The sequence below is a fragment of the Stegostoma tigrinum genome, chromosome 43, assembly GCF_030684315.1.
Source record: "Stegostoma tigrinum isolate sSteTig4 chromosome 43, sSteTig4.hap1, whole genome shotgun sequence".
Taxonomy (NCBI): domain Eukaryota; kingdom Metazoa; phylum Chordata; class Chondrichthyes; order Orectolobiformes; family Stegostomatidae; genus Stegostoma; species Stegostoma tigrinum.
Window position 1 is genome coordinate 13319840 of NC_081396.1, and position 14226 is coordinate 13334065.

The window sequence follows — 14226 nt, forward strand, 5'->3', positions numbered from 1 at the left end:
ATGTTGTTATAATCAGAGGTAGTACAGTTAGGGGAATGAACACTGTTGGTTGTGACTAGGATCGAGAGTCTTGAAGGTAGTGTTGCCTGCCTGGTGCCCAGGTTCAGGATGTTCCATCTCGGCTACAAAGGAACTTGAAGTGGGAGGAGTAGAAATCCAGCTATCGTGGTACACACAGGTACCATTGATATGGAAGAAAGAGGAAAGAGGTTCTCCTGAGGGATTATGAGCACCGAGGTGCTGAGTGAGAAAACAGAACCAAAAGGTGGTAATCTCTGGATTCTTATCTGAGCAATTTGGCACGGTGTGAACAAAATTCAAGATGTAAATGCATTGTTCAAATGGTGTCATGGCAGAAATGTGTTTGCATTCACGGGACATTGGCATCGGTATGGGGAAGGAGGGAGATGTTCTGGTGCTACAGGCTCGACGAGAATCATACTGGGACAAGTATCCTGGCAAAAGACATAGCTAGGTCTGGGGGGAGGGCATTAAAGTAAAAAGTGTGGAGCAGGTGAGCTCAGTTGCATGGAAAATTATAGAAAAAGTTAGAAGCTGGTAAGTGCTCAGCAATGTTTCCAGAGCAAATAATAGGACAAAAAGTATGGAAATGGTCAGGAGTCTCATTTCAGGTGCAGCAGATAAGAACGGTGACTGTAAATGCCAGACTGAAGGTCTTGTATTTAATTGCAGGGAGTGTATGAAACAAAGTGAATGAGCTTGTGGTGCAGATTGAAATTGACACATATATTGTTCTGGGTATCACAGAGAGGTGGTTGTTAGGGGATACGTTTTGGGAACTAAATATCCAATGATACATGTCCTATAGAAAGAACAGGCAAATGGACAGAGATGGTCGGGTTGGCTTGTCAGTAAGAAATGAGGGTGTGCTGAAGGAACCACAGCTCTTGAGCTTGTTATTAATGACTTGGAGGAAAGAGGTCAATGTGCTGTGGCTAAATTTGTATTTGACTCAAAAATATTTAGAAAGACAAGGCATGACACAGAAACAGAGGTTTACCAGGATGTTGATAAAATGTGAGGCTGGATGAACACAGCAGGCCAAGCAGCATCTCAGGAGCACAAAAGCTGACGTTTCGGGCCTAGACCCTTCATCAGAGAGGGGGATGGGGAGAGGGAACTGGAATAAATAGGGAGAGAGGGGGAGGCGGACCGAAGATGGAGAGTAAAGAAGATAGGTGGAGAGAGTGTAGGTGGGGAGGTAGGGAGGGGATAGGTTGGTCCAGGGAAGATGGACAGGTCAAGGAGGAGGGATGAGGTTAGTAGGTAGATGGGGGTGCGGCTTGGGGTGGGAGGAAGGGATGGGTGAGAGGAAGAACCGGTTAGGGAGGCAGAGACAGGTTGGACTGGTTTTGGGATGCAGTGGGTCGGGGGGAAGAGCTGGGCTGGTTGTGTGGTGCAGCGGGGGGAGGGGACGAACTGGGCTGGTTGAGGGATGCAGTAGGGGAAGGGGAGATTTTGAAACTGGTGAAGTCCACATTGATACCATATGGCTGCAGGGTTCCCAGGCGGAATATGAGTTGCTGTTCCTGCAACCTTCGGGTGGCATCATTGTGGCAGTGCAGGAGGCCCATGATGGACATGTCATCTAGAGAATGGGAGGGGGAGTGGAAATGGTTTGCGACTGGGAGGTGCAGTTGTTTGTTGCGAACTGAGCGGAGGTGTTCTGCAAAGCGGTCCCCAAGCCTCCGCTTGGTTCCCCCAATGTAGAGGAAGCCGCACCGGGTACAGTGGATGCAGTATACCACATTGGCAGATGTGCAGGTGAACCTCTGCTTAATGTGGAATGTCATCTTGGGGCCTGGGATGGGGGTGAGGGAGGAGGTGTGGGGACAGGTGTAGCATTTCCTGCGGTTGCAGGGGAAGGTGCTGGGTGTGGTGGGGTTGGAGGGCAGTGTGGAGTGAACAAGGGAGTCACGGAGAGATCGGTCTCTCCGGAAAGCTGACAGGGGAGGGGATGGAAAAATGTCTTGGGTGGTGGGGTCGGATTGTAAATGGCGGAAGTGTCGGAGGATAATGCGTTGTATTCGGAGGTTGGTAGGGTGGTGTGTGAGAACGAGGGGGATCCTCTTGGGGCGGTTGTGGCGGGGGCGGGGTGTGAGGGATGTGTTGCGGGAAATACGGGAGACGCGGTCAAGGGCGTTCTCAATCACTGTGGGGGGAAAGTTGCGGCCCTGAAAGAACTTGGACATCTGGGATGTGCGGGAGTGGAATGTCTTATCGTGGGAGCAGATGCGGCGGAGGCAGAGGAATTGGGAGTAGGGGATGGAATTTTTGCAGGAGGGTGGGTGGGAGGAGGTGTATTCTAGGTAGCTGTGGGAGTCGGTGGGCTTGAAATGGACATCAGTTACAAGCTGGTTGCCTGAGATGGAGACTGAGAGGTCCAGGAGGTGAGGGATGTGCTGCAGATGGCCCAGGTGAACTGAAGTTTGGGGTGGAAGGTGTTGGTGAAGTGGATGAACTGTTCGAGCTCCTCTGGGGAGCAAGAGGCGGCGCCGATACAGTCATCAATGTACCGGAGGAAGAGGTGGGGTTTGGGGCCTGTGTAGGTGCGGAAGAGGGACTGTTCCACGTAACCTACAAAGAGGCAGGCATAGCTGGGGCCCATGCGGGGAACCAAGCGGAGGCTTGGGGACCGCTTTGCAGAACACCTCCGCTCAGTTCGCAACAAGCAACTGCACCTCCCAGTCGCAAACCATTTCCACTCCCCCTCCCATTCTCTAGATAACATGTCCATCATGGGCCTCCTGCACTGCCACAATGATGCCACCCGAAGGTTGCAGGAACAGTAACTCATATTCCGCCTGGGAACCCTGCAGCCATATGGTATCAATGTGGACTTCACCAGTTTCAAAATCTCCCCTTCCTCTACTGCATCCCTAAACCAGCCCAGTTCGTCCCCTCCCCCCACTGCACCACACAACCAGCCCAGCTCTTCCCCCCCGACCCACTGCATCCCAAAACCAGTCCAACCTGTCTCTGCCTAACTAACTGGTTCTTCCTCTCACCCATCCCTTCCTCCCACCCCAAGCCGCACCCCCAGCTACCTACTAACCTCATCCCACCTCTTTGACCTGTCCGTCTTCCCTGGACCGACCTATCCCCTCCCTACCTCCCCACCTACACTCTCTCCACCTATCTTCTTTACTCTCCATCTTCGGTCCGCCTCCCCCTCTCTCCCTATTTATTCCAGTTCCCTCACCCCATCCCCCTCTCTGATGAAGGGTCTAGGCCTGAAACGCCAGCTTTTGTGCTCCTGAGATGCTGCTTGGCCTGCTGTGTTCATCCAGCCTCACATTTTATCATCTTGGAATTCTCCAGCATCTGCAGTTCCCATTATCTCTGATACTATTTTTACCAGGATGTTAGTTGGATTGGAATGTATTAGGTAGAAGGAGGGTTTGGTCAAAATGTTGTATAATAATAAATGTAATGAGATCAACCATGATCTCACCGAATGGTGGAGGAAATTCAATGGGCCAAATGACATTTTTAGTGAGTCTTATTGTTTGACAATGCATTCATAAAGGTGTTTTTTTTTCTGTCTTGGATAAGATGTAAAAATGAAATGTGTACCCTTCCTTTTCATCTGGAAATAAATAATCGTTCTGAACGATTTCCATTGACTGGTAGCAATCTGACAAACATCACGATGTAAAGAGATTCTTAGCTTCTTTTTAATTGTCAAGTTATTCTTTGGAATTAATTAAGCATATATTATTTGCATGTCAGGAATTATATTCATCACTGCATCTCAAAACGTACTCTGTTGTATGATAACAGCATTTTAAAGAACACTTTTCAATGGTTGTGATTTTCAGTTGCCATAACACACATTAAATTACACTGTTGGCCAATCTGTCCATGATTATTTCATGATCTTACATTTCAAACAGACAAGGAAATATTGGTGATGCAATGAAGAGTTTGATGATAAAATATAATTGCTGTTATAGTTTCTACTTGGAAGAAAGATTCACATCAAATTGACGAGTCAAGGAAATGGGACACTGACTGTGAGTACTTTGAATGTTCGAGTTATTCCTCAAATGAAAGTTATGACCTTGATGATTTCTCTTTCATGCAGATTTGAAGAGACTATTTTAAAATATCCTCTAGGTTAGTGGTTCAGGCATAAAAGTGCAATATGTATATTTATGTATATACATGTACATGTGTAATCTGAAAAGAAAATGACTATAAATCACTTGTTACAAGGTGAGAATGAGTTATTCAGATCGTCAGAACTGCCAGTGTTGGTGTCTGAGATAACACATTGTGGAGCTGGAGGAACACAGCAGGGCAGGCAGCATCAGAGGCTCAAGAAAGTTGAGGTTTTGGGTCAGGACCCTTCCTGAGAAATGGAGGGTGGAAGGGAGCTCAGAAACAAATAGCGTGGAGGGGGAGGAGGTACTGGGGAAGATCGGTGGGACGGTAATAAGTGAGTACTATCCAGATTGGAACAGATTTTCCCCAGGGGGTATTGAGTACGAATTCCAAATCACTCTCAAAATCTTAGTGACTGTTAACATTGATGTTTTTTGTCTGTGTGTTTCAGTAATTGCATGACAGTTGAATGGTTCGTTGAGAGTGAGGAACCTATGGACTCTCACACACCAAAATGGAATTTAGTTCGAAGAATGACTCCTCTTCAAAATACTTACTTGCTTTTAAAATCTTGACCATTTCTGCTGTCTAGTTGAATAAATGTGGCTGAATACTGCTTCAATCGGAATTAGTGTTGATTAGGAACATATTTGTGAAACTTACAGTTCCTCAAGTTTTAGCATAAACGAGTGGAGACTTTCGGTGCTTGGAAAAAGGCTCACCTCTCCCTTAATAGCGAAGGAAAATTTGGAGTTTAAAAGTAAGTTCACCCGGAGTCAGGGAATGAAATGTTAATGTTGACTCGAATATAATTTTTTAAAAAGTAATATATTTGTGCAGCACTAAACTCAAATTAAAATTTGGATATGCCAGTTGATTCCTGTTTGACGTGCTGTGCACTGCATGGAATGGCGGTGACATCAGATTCAGTGATGATTGAGAATCAAAAGAATATGACGATAAGATTTAAAATCCAAATATCATTGAACACTTCAAGGAATGTATTACAGAAAAAGGGGGAAAGCATGTATGTCTAATAGAATTGAATACACTCTGAAGGCGGTGGCACAGATGAAACAGACCTGTGTGCTAAAACTTATCACAAATTTCACATTGAATGGAACAGTTTAAACAGGCTGGGGGAAGCAGACATGCCAGCGCAAACTGTTGAATTTGCGCATTCTGTTCATAAACATCAGCAAAATTGTGGGAAACCTGTTTATTCTTTCTCTTTTATTGCACAGAACCATACGATTCCACTAATTTTGATGAGGAATTTAAAGATCACAAGTCCCGTCCATTTGACTCACAGTTTGGTACCATAGGTTGGTACGATCTTCGTTCAAGAAGGAAGAGGGATGTTCCAGATACAGAAAATCGTCAAACCATTTACTACAAAGTCTGTTTCTGCTTCGTATTAATTAATGCAGTTAACATTTTCAGATCGACATGATTGCAGAATGGAGTCACTAAAAAAAATTCCTTCTGATATTCAACATAAATTTTAAGTTTAGAATAACAAGCTCACAAGAAAGTTGACCTGGTTTTAGATATCACTTGGGACCACAGACTAACAGACAAAGGAACAAAGCAAGATGACTCTGCGATTTGATGTAGAAACTGCTGACACTCCGAAGCCTGCAGCCCTCCTCCAATTCTCAAGTCAGAGGTGTGTCAATGACGGTGCAGATCCAACAACACTGAAAACAATCTTGAGTCTAGGCCAAAGCAGCCCCTTGATTGGCACCATATCCATTCTCTCCACAGCCAATTTGTGTCCCTGTACAAGATGCACAGCCACATTTTTTTCCAACTATTCTTAGACATACCTTTCCAGACTTTGAAAACTCATCTTCAAGGGCAAGGACATCAGATGTGGTAGCACTAACTCCAGTGAAAATCACCTCCAAGCTACTCACAAACTTATTTGGAAATGAATGGTTGTTACTGAGTCAATCTTCGTTATCTCTTTTGGAACAGCATTGTGGGTCTCTGTACAGCAACATGAAGCTGTTCAAGAAGTCAGCTCATGCTGGACAATCAGCAACAGCTATGTCTCATTAAAGAATAAATAAATCGGAAAGAAATCCATCTGAGAGTCACAGGCAAGTGGGTACTTGTTCACTTTGCAGATCAAGGGCGATTACCAATTTTGACAAGGACAAATGAAGCTTTTGTTTGGTTTGGTATTAATAGCAGCTGTCCACAAAATAAAAACAATTGGCATCAGTGATAATGGGAACTGCAGATGCTGGAGAATCCAAGATAACCAAGTGTGGAGCTGGATGAACACAGCAGGCCAAGCAGCATCTCAGGAGCACAAAAGTTGACGTTTCGGGCCTAGACCCTTCATCAGAAAAGAGGGAGGAGGAGAGGGTTGTGAAAGAAATTAGGAGAGGGGGAAGGCAGATTGAAGATGGATAGAGGAGAAGATAGGTGCAGAGGAGACAGACGAGCAATAAGGAAGGACAGGATCAAATATGAAGGTAGGCTAGCTAGTCATATCAGAAATCATAGTAACAGCTCCTTTCAATACATAAGAAACAAAGGTGAGGCAAAAGTAGACACTGGGCCGCTCCAAATTGATGCTGGAAGGCTAGTGATGGGAGATAAGGAAGTAGCTGAAGGACTTCATAAGTACTTTGCATCAGTCTTCACAGTGGAAGACATGAGTAGTATGCCAACAATTAGGGAGAGTCAGGGGGAAAAGTTGAGTACGGTAGGCATTACAAAAGAGAAAGTGCTAGAAAAGCTAAAAGGTCTAAAAATTGCTAAATCTCCTGTCCCCGATGGGCTACATCCTAGAGTTCTGAGGAAGGTGGCTGAGGAAATAGCAGAGGCTTTGGTTGTGATCTTTCACAAGTCACTGGAGTCAGGGCAAGTCCCAGATGATTGGAAAATTGCTGTTGTAACCCCCTTGTTTAAGAAAGGATCAAGGCAAAAGATGGAAAATTACAGGCTGATTAGCCTAACCTCGGTCGTTGGTAAAATCCTTGAATCCATTGTCAAAGTTGAGATTTGTAAATTCCTGGAAGTGCAGGGTCAGATTAGAACAAGTCAGCAATTTAGTAAGGGGAGGTCGTGCCTGCCAAACCTGTTAGAATTCTTTGAAGAGGTAACAAGTATGTTAGACCAGGGAAACCCAGTGGATGTTATCTATCAATACTTCCAAAAGGCCTTTCATAAGTGTCTCACTGGAGGCTGCTGAGCAAGGTGAGGGCCCATGGTGTTCGAGGTGAGCTACTGGCTTGGATTGAGGAGTGGCTGACAGAAGGCAGGGAGTTGGGCTAAAAGGCTCTTTTTTCGGAATGGCAACCGGTGACGAACGGTGTCCCGCAGGGTTCAGTGTTGGGGCCGCAGCTGTTCACCTTATATATTAATGATCTGGATGAAGTGACCGGGGGCATTCTGGCGAAGTTTGCCGATGATATGAAGATTGGTGGACAGGCAGGTCGTACTGAGGAGGTGGGGAAGCTGCAAAAAGATTTAGACAGTTGAGGAGAGTGGTCCAGGAAGTGGCTGATGAAATTCATCGTGAGTAAATGTGAGGTTTTGCACTTTGGAAAAAGGAATGCAGGCATGGACTATTTTCTAAATGGTGAGAAAATTCGTAAAGCAGAAGTACACAGGGATCTGGAAGTGTTGGTCCAGGATTCTCTGCAAGTTAACTTGCAGGTAGAGCCCGTGATTAAGAAAACGAATGTAATGTTGTTGTTTATCTCAAAAAGGGTTGGAATATAAAAGCAGCGATGTGCTTCTGAGGCTTTATAAAGCTCTAGTTAGGCCCCATTTAGAATACTGTGTCCAATTTTGAGCCCCACACCTCAGAAAGGACATACTAGCCCTGGAGCGTGTCCAGCGGAGATTCACACGGATGATCCCTGGAGTGGTAGGTTTGACATATGATGAACGGCTAAGGATCCTGGGATTGTACTCATCAGAGTTTAGAAGGTTGAGGGGAGATCTAATAGAAACTTACAACATAATGTCTGCCTCGGAAGGGGTGGGCGCTAGGAAGTTGTTTCCGTGAGGTCGGGAGACTAGGACCCGTGGGCACAGCCTTAAAATTAGAGGGGGTAAATTTGAAACGGAAATGAGATGACAATTGTAAAGCCAGAGAGTGGCGGGCTTGTGGAAATCATTGCCACGGAGTGCAGTCGGGGCCAGGACGTTGGATGCCTTCGAGGCAGAGATCGACAAATTCTTGATCTCACGAGGAATCAAGGGCAACGGGGAGAGTTCTGGGAAGTGGAGGTGAAATGCCCCTGAGCCGTGATTTAAATGGTGGAGTGGACTTGATGGGCCGAATGGCCCTACTTCCACTCCGATGTCTTCTGGTCTTAAGTAAAAGGGGCGGACATGAAGCCAGTAGAGGTGAGTGTGGGTGTGGAGGTAGGGAGGGGATAGGTCAGTGTGGGGAGGACGGACAGCTCGAGCGGGTGGGAAGAGGTTTGGAGGTCGGGAATGGGGGTTTGGCTTGAGCTGGGAGGAGGGGATCGGTCAGAGGAAGAACAGATTAGGGGACGAGCTGGGCTGGTTTTGGGATGCAGTGGTGGGAGGGGACATTTTGGAGCTTGTGAAATCCACGTTGATACCATTGGGCTGCAGAGCTCCCAAGGCTCAGTTAAGGAAGGACAATAAACACTGGTCAGTCAGTCATACATCCAGCAAAAAAAGTTTATTTTTTTTTAGAAAATAGGATGCATCTGTTAATCAAGTGGCAAAGCATTATCGAGTTTTGAGAAGATTTGTAGCTCAGGGTTGAGCTTCTGGATGTAAGATTGCTCACTGAGCTGGAAGGTTAGTTTGCAGACGTTTCGGCACCATTCCGGGTAAAATCATCAGGGAGCATCCGGGGAAGCGCTGGAGTTAGGTCCCGCCCTCTCTTTAAGTGTTCCGGTTTCCTCGGGTTGGTGATGTCATTTCCGGTTCCTTTTCTCAGAGGATGGGAGAGGGATTTGGCGCCAACGTGTTCTCCCGAGTGTAGTTTGTGTGTGGCATGAACTGCCAGAGGAGTGACAGAGGCTGTTATACTCACAGTATTGAGAAGTCACCTGCAGGGACACATGAATAGGAAGGGGCTGGAGGGATATGGGCTCCAGGCTGGCAAACAGAACTAGTCAGTTACGGTATCTGGTCGGCCTGGAGGAGTTGGACTGAAGGGTCTGTTTCCCTCCTGTGCAACTCGACGACTCTGTCTCTCTCTCTCTCTCTCCCATTTTCTCCAAACCCACCCCCCACGACACACACAATCTCTGTCTCTCCATCTCTCTGTGTGTGCCTCACTCTATGTCTCCGTCTCTCTCTGTCGTCTTGTCTCTGCCACCTTGCTGTGCACTTCTGTCTCTCTCCTCTCTCCTCTTTCACTCTGTCTCTTTGGTCTATGTGTGCGCCCCTCTCTATCTCTCGTCTTGTATCTGGCTCCGTCTGTGTGTGCTTCTGCCGTTCTCTCTCCCCTGTCTCTCCACCTCTCCCTGTGAACCTCTCTCTGTCCCCTCTTCCCCCGCCCTCCCCGTTTCTCTCTTCCTCTCTATCCGAGCCACTCCACCCGCTCAGCAGGGAGCGTTGTGAGTTTTTTGAACGAAGTTTAAAAATCTCTATTTAAACCCAACCCCATCCGCAATCAGACTGCATTTCTAATCCTCTCTCTCTCTCTCTTTCTCACACACACACACACACACACACACACACACACACACAGTCTCTTTCTCCCTCTCAGTAAATCCCCTTCCTCTCCTGTTCCTACTCATGCCTTTCCCTCGGCGACGAGTCCGCTGTCTGGATCCCTTTTCCCGGGAAGGTTCTGAGGACCCAGCTGTTCGGCAGCGGGGATCATCGCACCACGCTCCCGTACCCCTACAACCTCCTGTTCTCCAGCGGCCTCCAGCATGACCACCGGGCTGGGAGCAGGCATCCAGGCTGCTGGAGCGCTCGCTGCTCAGTGGCTCGGCCCTGCGCCGCCTGTGCTGGGAGCGGGGATCCAAGGTGGGAGAAGGCCCTTCGCCCGGCGCCTGGGCACAGCTGCCTGGCACCGAGCCCGCGCTCCCCGAGCACCCGGCTGCGGGTCCGCGACGCCTTCCGTAGCTGAGCAGCCTACAACTATCTCCTACTGCAAGGTAAGCTGGGGGTGGTGGTTTGGGGTGAAGGGAGGATTGGGGACATGAGCACGGTCCCTGTTTCACATCCTGCGCCGCTCCTATCCCAAAGCGAGGGATTGGGAATGGATGTTTTGGGGGTGAGAATTCCCCTCCCCGGGTGAGGGGAAGGCTGGGGACATTGGGAGGGTGTCTATTATCCAGCCTTGCGCGGGTTTCCGTAGCCGACCAGCCTGCAGCTCTGGTACCACATGGTAAAGGGAAGGAGGCGGATGGGAAGGGGTCGGGGTTGGAGGATAGCCGTCCTGGAAGTGAGTGGACATGGGGAGAGTCACTATTGTACAGCCCAGTGGCTGAGTGGCCGACAGCTACTGCAAAAGGGTCGGATTAGGAGAGGGGTGTTGTAGGGAGGTTTGGGGTCACGGGCAGCGCCGCTTTCTGCAGCCGAACAGCCATTGCCACAAGATTGGATCGGAGGGGGTGTGAAGGGATGCCCCCTCCCCCTGCTGCTGTGGGAAGTAGTATCTTTATCGCACAGCCCTCCGTAGTCGAATAGCACCCGCGCGACAAGGTGAGAAGGCAGGAGGCGCTCCCGGGGATGAGGGAAGGACACAACCACTGTCAGTATAAGGTTAGGGGGTGATCATACCCCTTCCAGGGGCTGAGGGGAGCTCCTGATGCCAAGCGAACAGCCGAGATGGAGCCGCAGCTCTCCAACCTCAAGGGGACCCTGTCTCAGAGGCTGGAGCATTTCGAGCCGGAGCTCTGAGGGAAAGGGTCATCGCACCCAAAACGCTACCTCGGGACTTTGTCTTCACAGATGCTGAGCATTTCCAGCAACTTGTGTTTGCATTTCCACCCGGAGGTGGGTTTGTGGAGAGACACCATGGGACGGGAATGGGTGTGGGGTTTGATGGGGCAGTTGCTGGGGTTGCTGGCTGTGGAGGTTGTGGGCGGAGCGATGAGGTCGTCGGCTGTGGGCGGGGTTCCGTCAGCGGTTGGAGTGTCGGGGAGGGCGGAAATGGAGGTGGTGATTGCGGCAGCGGTTCCGGAAGTGGTGTGGCCGGCGGAGGCGGATGTGACATCATCGGTGGGGTCTCCGGCCGTGTTTTCATGGTCAACGGCGGCGGGACTGGTACAGACTCGGGATTTGGGAGGCGCAGGAATCCTCTTGTGGGAGGCCGGGGCCCGTGAGTTGGTTGTACTTCGGATTTTTGGTGTCCAGTAAAGCTGAGTGGAACTGGGTGTTCAGTCTGTGGATCCTGCGGAGGATAAAAAACAGCAGGGGTCCTGAGCAGGTCTGGGAGAGGGAGGCTCTGAGCTGGGGCAGGCTGGATTGCAGTGTGTGGAGGTGCCAGCGCATGGCTGCGAGAGTCTGTTTCAGGAGTCGCAGGGAGAAACGCTTATCTAGGGTCTGAATATTCTGGGTGTTGAGGTGTTGTCAGCCTGTCTGCTGTGGTCATCTCCCTTTCCCCCCCCCCCCTCCCCTCGTCCTGCCCCTTCCCCCCCCCTCGTCCTGCCCCTTCCCCCCCCCCCGTCCTGCCCCATCCCCCCCCCCGTCCTGCCCCTTCCCCCCCCGTCCTGCCCCTTCCCCCCCCCTCGTCCTGCCCCTTCCCCCCCCTCGTCCTGCCCCTTCCCCCCCCCTCGTCCTGCCCCTTCCCCCCCCCTCGTCCTGCCCCTTCCCCCCCCCTCGTCCTGCCCCTTCCCCCCCTCGTCCTGCCCCTTCCCCCCCCCTCGTCCTGCCCCTTCCCCCCCCCTCGTCCTGCCCCTTCCCCCCCCCTCGTCCTGCCCCTTCCCCCCCCCCCGTCCTGCCCCTTCCCCCCCCCGTCCTGCCCCTTCCCCCCCCGTCCTGCCCCTTCCCCCCCCTCGTCCTGCCCCTTCCCCCCCCTCGTCCTGCCCCTTCCCCCCCCCTCGTCCTGCCCCTTCCCCCCGCCGTCCTGCCCCTTCCCCCCCCGTCCTGCCCCTTCCCCCCCCCGTCCTGCCCCTTCCCCCCCCTCGTCCTGCCCCTTCCCCCCCCCTCGTCCTGCCCCTTCCCCCCCCCTCGTCCTGCCCCTTCCCGCCCCCTCGTCCTGCCCCTTCCCGCCCCCTCGTCCTGCCCCTTCCCGCCCCCTCGTCCTGCCCCTTCCCGCCCCCTCGTCCTGCCCCTTCCCGCCCCCTCGTCCTGCCCCTTCCCGCCCCCTCGTCCTGCTCCTTTCCCCCCCGCCCTCCTTCCCCCCCCCCTCGTCCTGCTCCTTTCCCCCCCGCCTCCTCCAGCCATCTGCCCCTCCCTCCAGCCATCCGTTCCGCCACCCCTCCAGCCATCCGTTCCGCCACCCCTCCAGCCATCCGTTCCGCCACCCCCCCACCCATCCGTTCCGCCACCCCCCCAGCCATCCGTTCCGCCACCCCCCCAGCCATCCGTTCCGCCACCCCCCCAGCCATCCGTTCCGCCTCCCCTCCAGCCATCCGCTCCGCCTCCCCTCCAGCCATCCGTTCCGCCTCCCCTCCAGCCATCCGTTCCGCCTCCCCTCCAGCCATCCGTTCCGCCTCCCCTCCAGCCATCCGTTCCGCCTCCCCTCCAGCCATCCGTTCCGCCTCCCCTCCAGCCATCCGTTCCGCCTCCCCTCCAGCCATCCGTTCCGCCTCCCCTCCAGCCATCCGTTCCGCCTCCCCTCCAGCCATCCGTTCCGCCTCCCCTCCAGCCATCCGTTCCGCCTCCCCTCCAGCCATCCGTTCCGCCTCCCCTCCAGCCATCCGTTCCGCCTCCCCTCCAGCCATCCGTTCCGCCTCCCCTCCAGCCATCCGTTCCGCCTCCCCTCCAGCCATCCGTTCCGCCTCCCCTCCAGCCATCCGTTCCGCCTCCCCTCCAGCCATCCGTTCCGCCTCCCCTCCAGCCATCCGTTCCGCCTCCCCTCCAGCCATCCGTTCCTCATAATTGGGCTTAGCCAGCCACATCCACATCCCGTGAATATAACAAGAATCCTCCAGGCGACCTGTGCCAATTGGATTCGCAGTTTATTGTAACATCTTTCTTACAAGATCCGATTACCTCTTGGTCTATAGACTGTATGCTCTCCTGGACTGTATCTTCTGTCAGGGGATGTATGAATCTGAAACTGTCACAGCTGTGACGACTTTCCTTTGGCGTTCATATCTCTACCCAAACTGATTGTATATTTTGCCTGGAGCCAGTTAGCTCAGTTGGCTGGTTTGTAATTCAGAGTGATACCAACAGCATGGAATCCTACACCGTCTGAAGTTACTATGAAGGAGTGTCCTTCTCAACCTGTCTCCTCATCTGAGGTGTGGCAACCTTCAATTTAACCCACTTCCAGTTATCTCTCTGTCTACTGTGAGAGCAGTCCTGTGGTCCCGTCTGGGACTACAGTGACTTTGAATCTGCAAACCAAGATAATTTCTCACCAATGTATTGATCTCATCTATATATCAATACAAAAAACCAAACAAATGAAACCCAATGAGATGAATTTTGGATCAGTAATTATACATGGCATAATTGGACAAAAAATGCAGTATTGTTAAAATAATTAGCAATTCACCCAGAAAGGCCACTAATGTGAATCCTGGATCTGTGTATCATTTGAAATGAGTTCATTGTATAGTTTTAGTATTTGATCACAAGATGGAGAATTCTGTTCAGGTGATGTTGTAGCCAGAAGATAGAAATATGATAGAAATGTTTGGAAAGATATGGGCCAAGCACAGGCAGGTGGAACTAGTTCAGTTTGGGATTGTGATCAGCATAGACTGGTTGGACCAAAGGATCTTTTTTCATGCTGTATGACTCTATGAAACTCCAGCTTAATTGTTCGAAACTCACATTCAGACATATCTAACCTTTATCATAATCTTACAGAAAGATAGCGACATTTTCCCTCAGAATTGCAGACTCTTTAATTTTACATCCTCAGAGACATTTCGCAGCGATAGCATGGGTTATAGAGTGAGTTGAGTAGATTGGTTCATTATTAATTCTTAACTAAATTTGATTTATTTTACATTT

General features: G+C 50.7%; 1 protein-coding gene and 1 long non-coding RNA gene across 7 annotated transcripts in view; one reads left to right on the forward strand and one right to left on the reverse strand.

Annotated features, from left to right (window-relative positions):
* Nucleotides 1–6261, forward strand: part of LOC132206820 (uncharacterized) — a 43675-nt gene extending 37414 nt beyond the window's left edge. For 2 of the 4 annotated variants that reach the window (XR_009443183.1, XR_009443182.1), the window contains exons 4-6: nucleotides 3978–4037; nucleotides 4580–4888; nucleotides 5373–6261. This is a non-coding gene — a long non-coding RNA (uncharacterized LOC132206820). Of the gene's footprint in view, nucleotides 1–3917; nucleotides 4038–4579; nucleotides 4889–5372 lie in introns of all 4 variants that reach the window. The other 2 variants (XR_009443184.1, XR_009443185.1) reach the window with 2 other exon arrangements.
* Nucleotides 1–14226, reverse strand: part of LOC125449040 (zinc finger protein 239-like) — a 249880-nt gene that overhangs the window by 154409 nt on the left and 81245 nt on the right. Inside the window, exon 3 of one of the 3 annotated variants that reach the window (XR_009443180.1) lies at nucleotides 11433–11485. The exons of the other annotated variants lie outside the window; for them this stretch is intronic. The gene's annotated coding sequence lies outside the window, so the exon portion shown is untranslated. Of the gene's footprint in view, nucleotides 1–11432; nucleotides 11486–14226 lie in introns of those variants that run through there. 3 annotated transcript variants of the gene reach the window in all.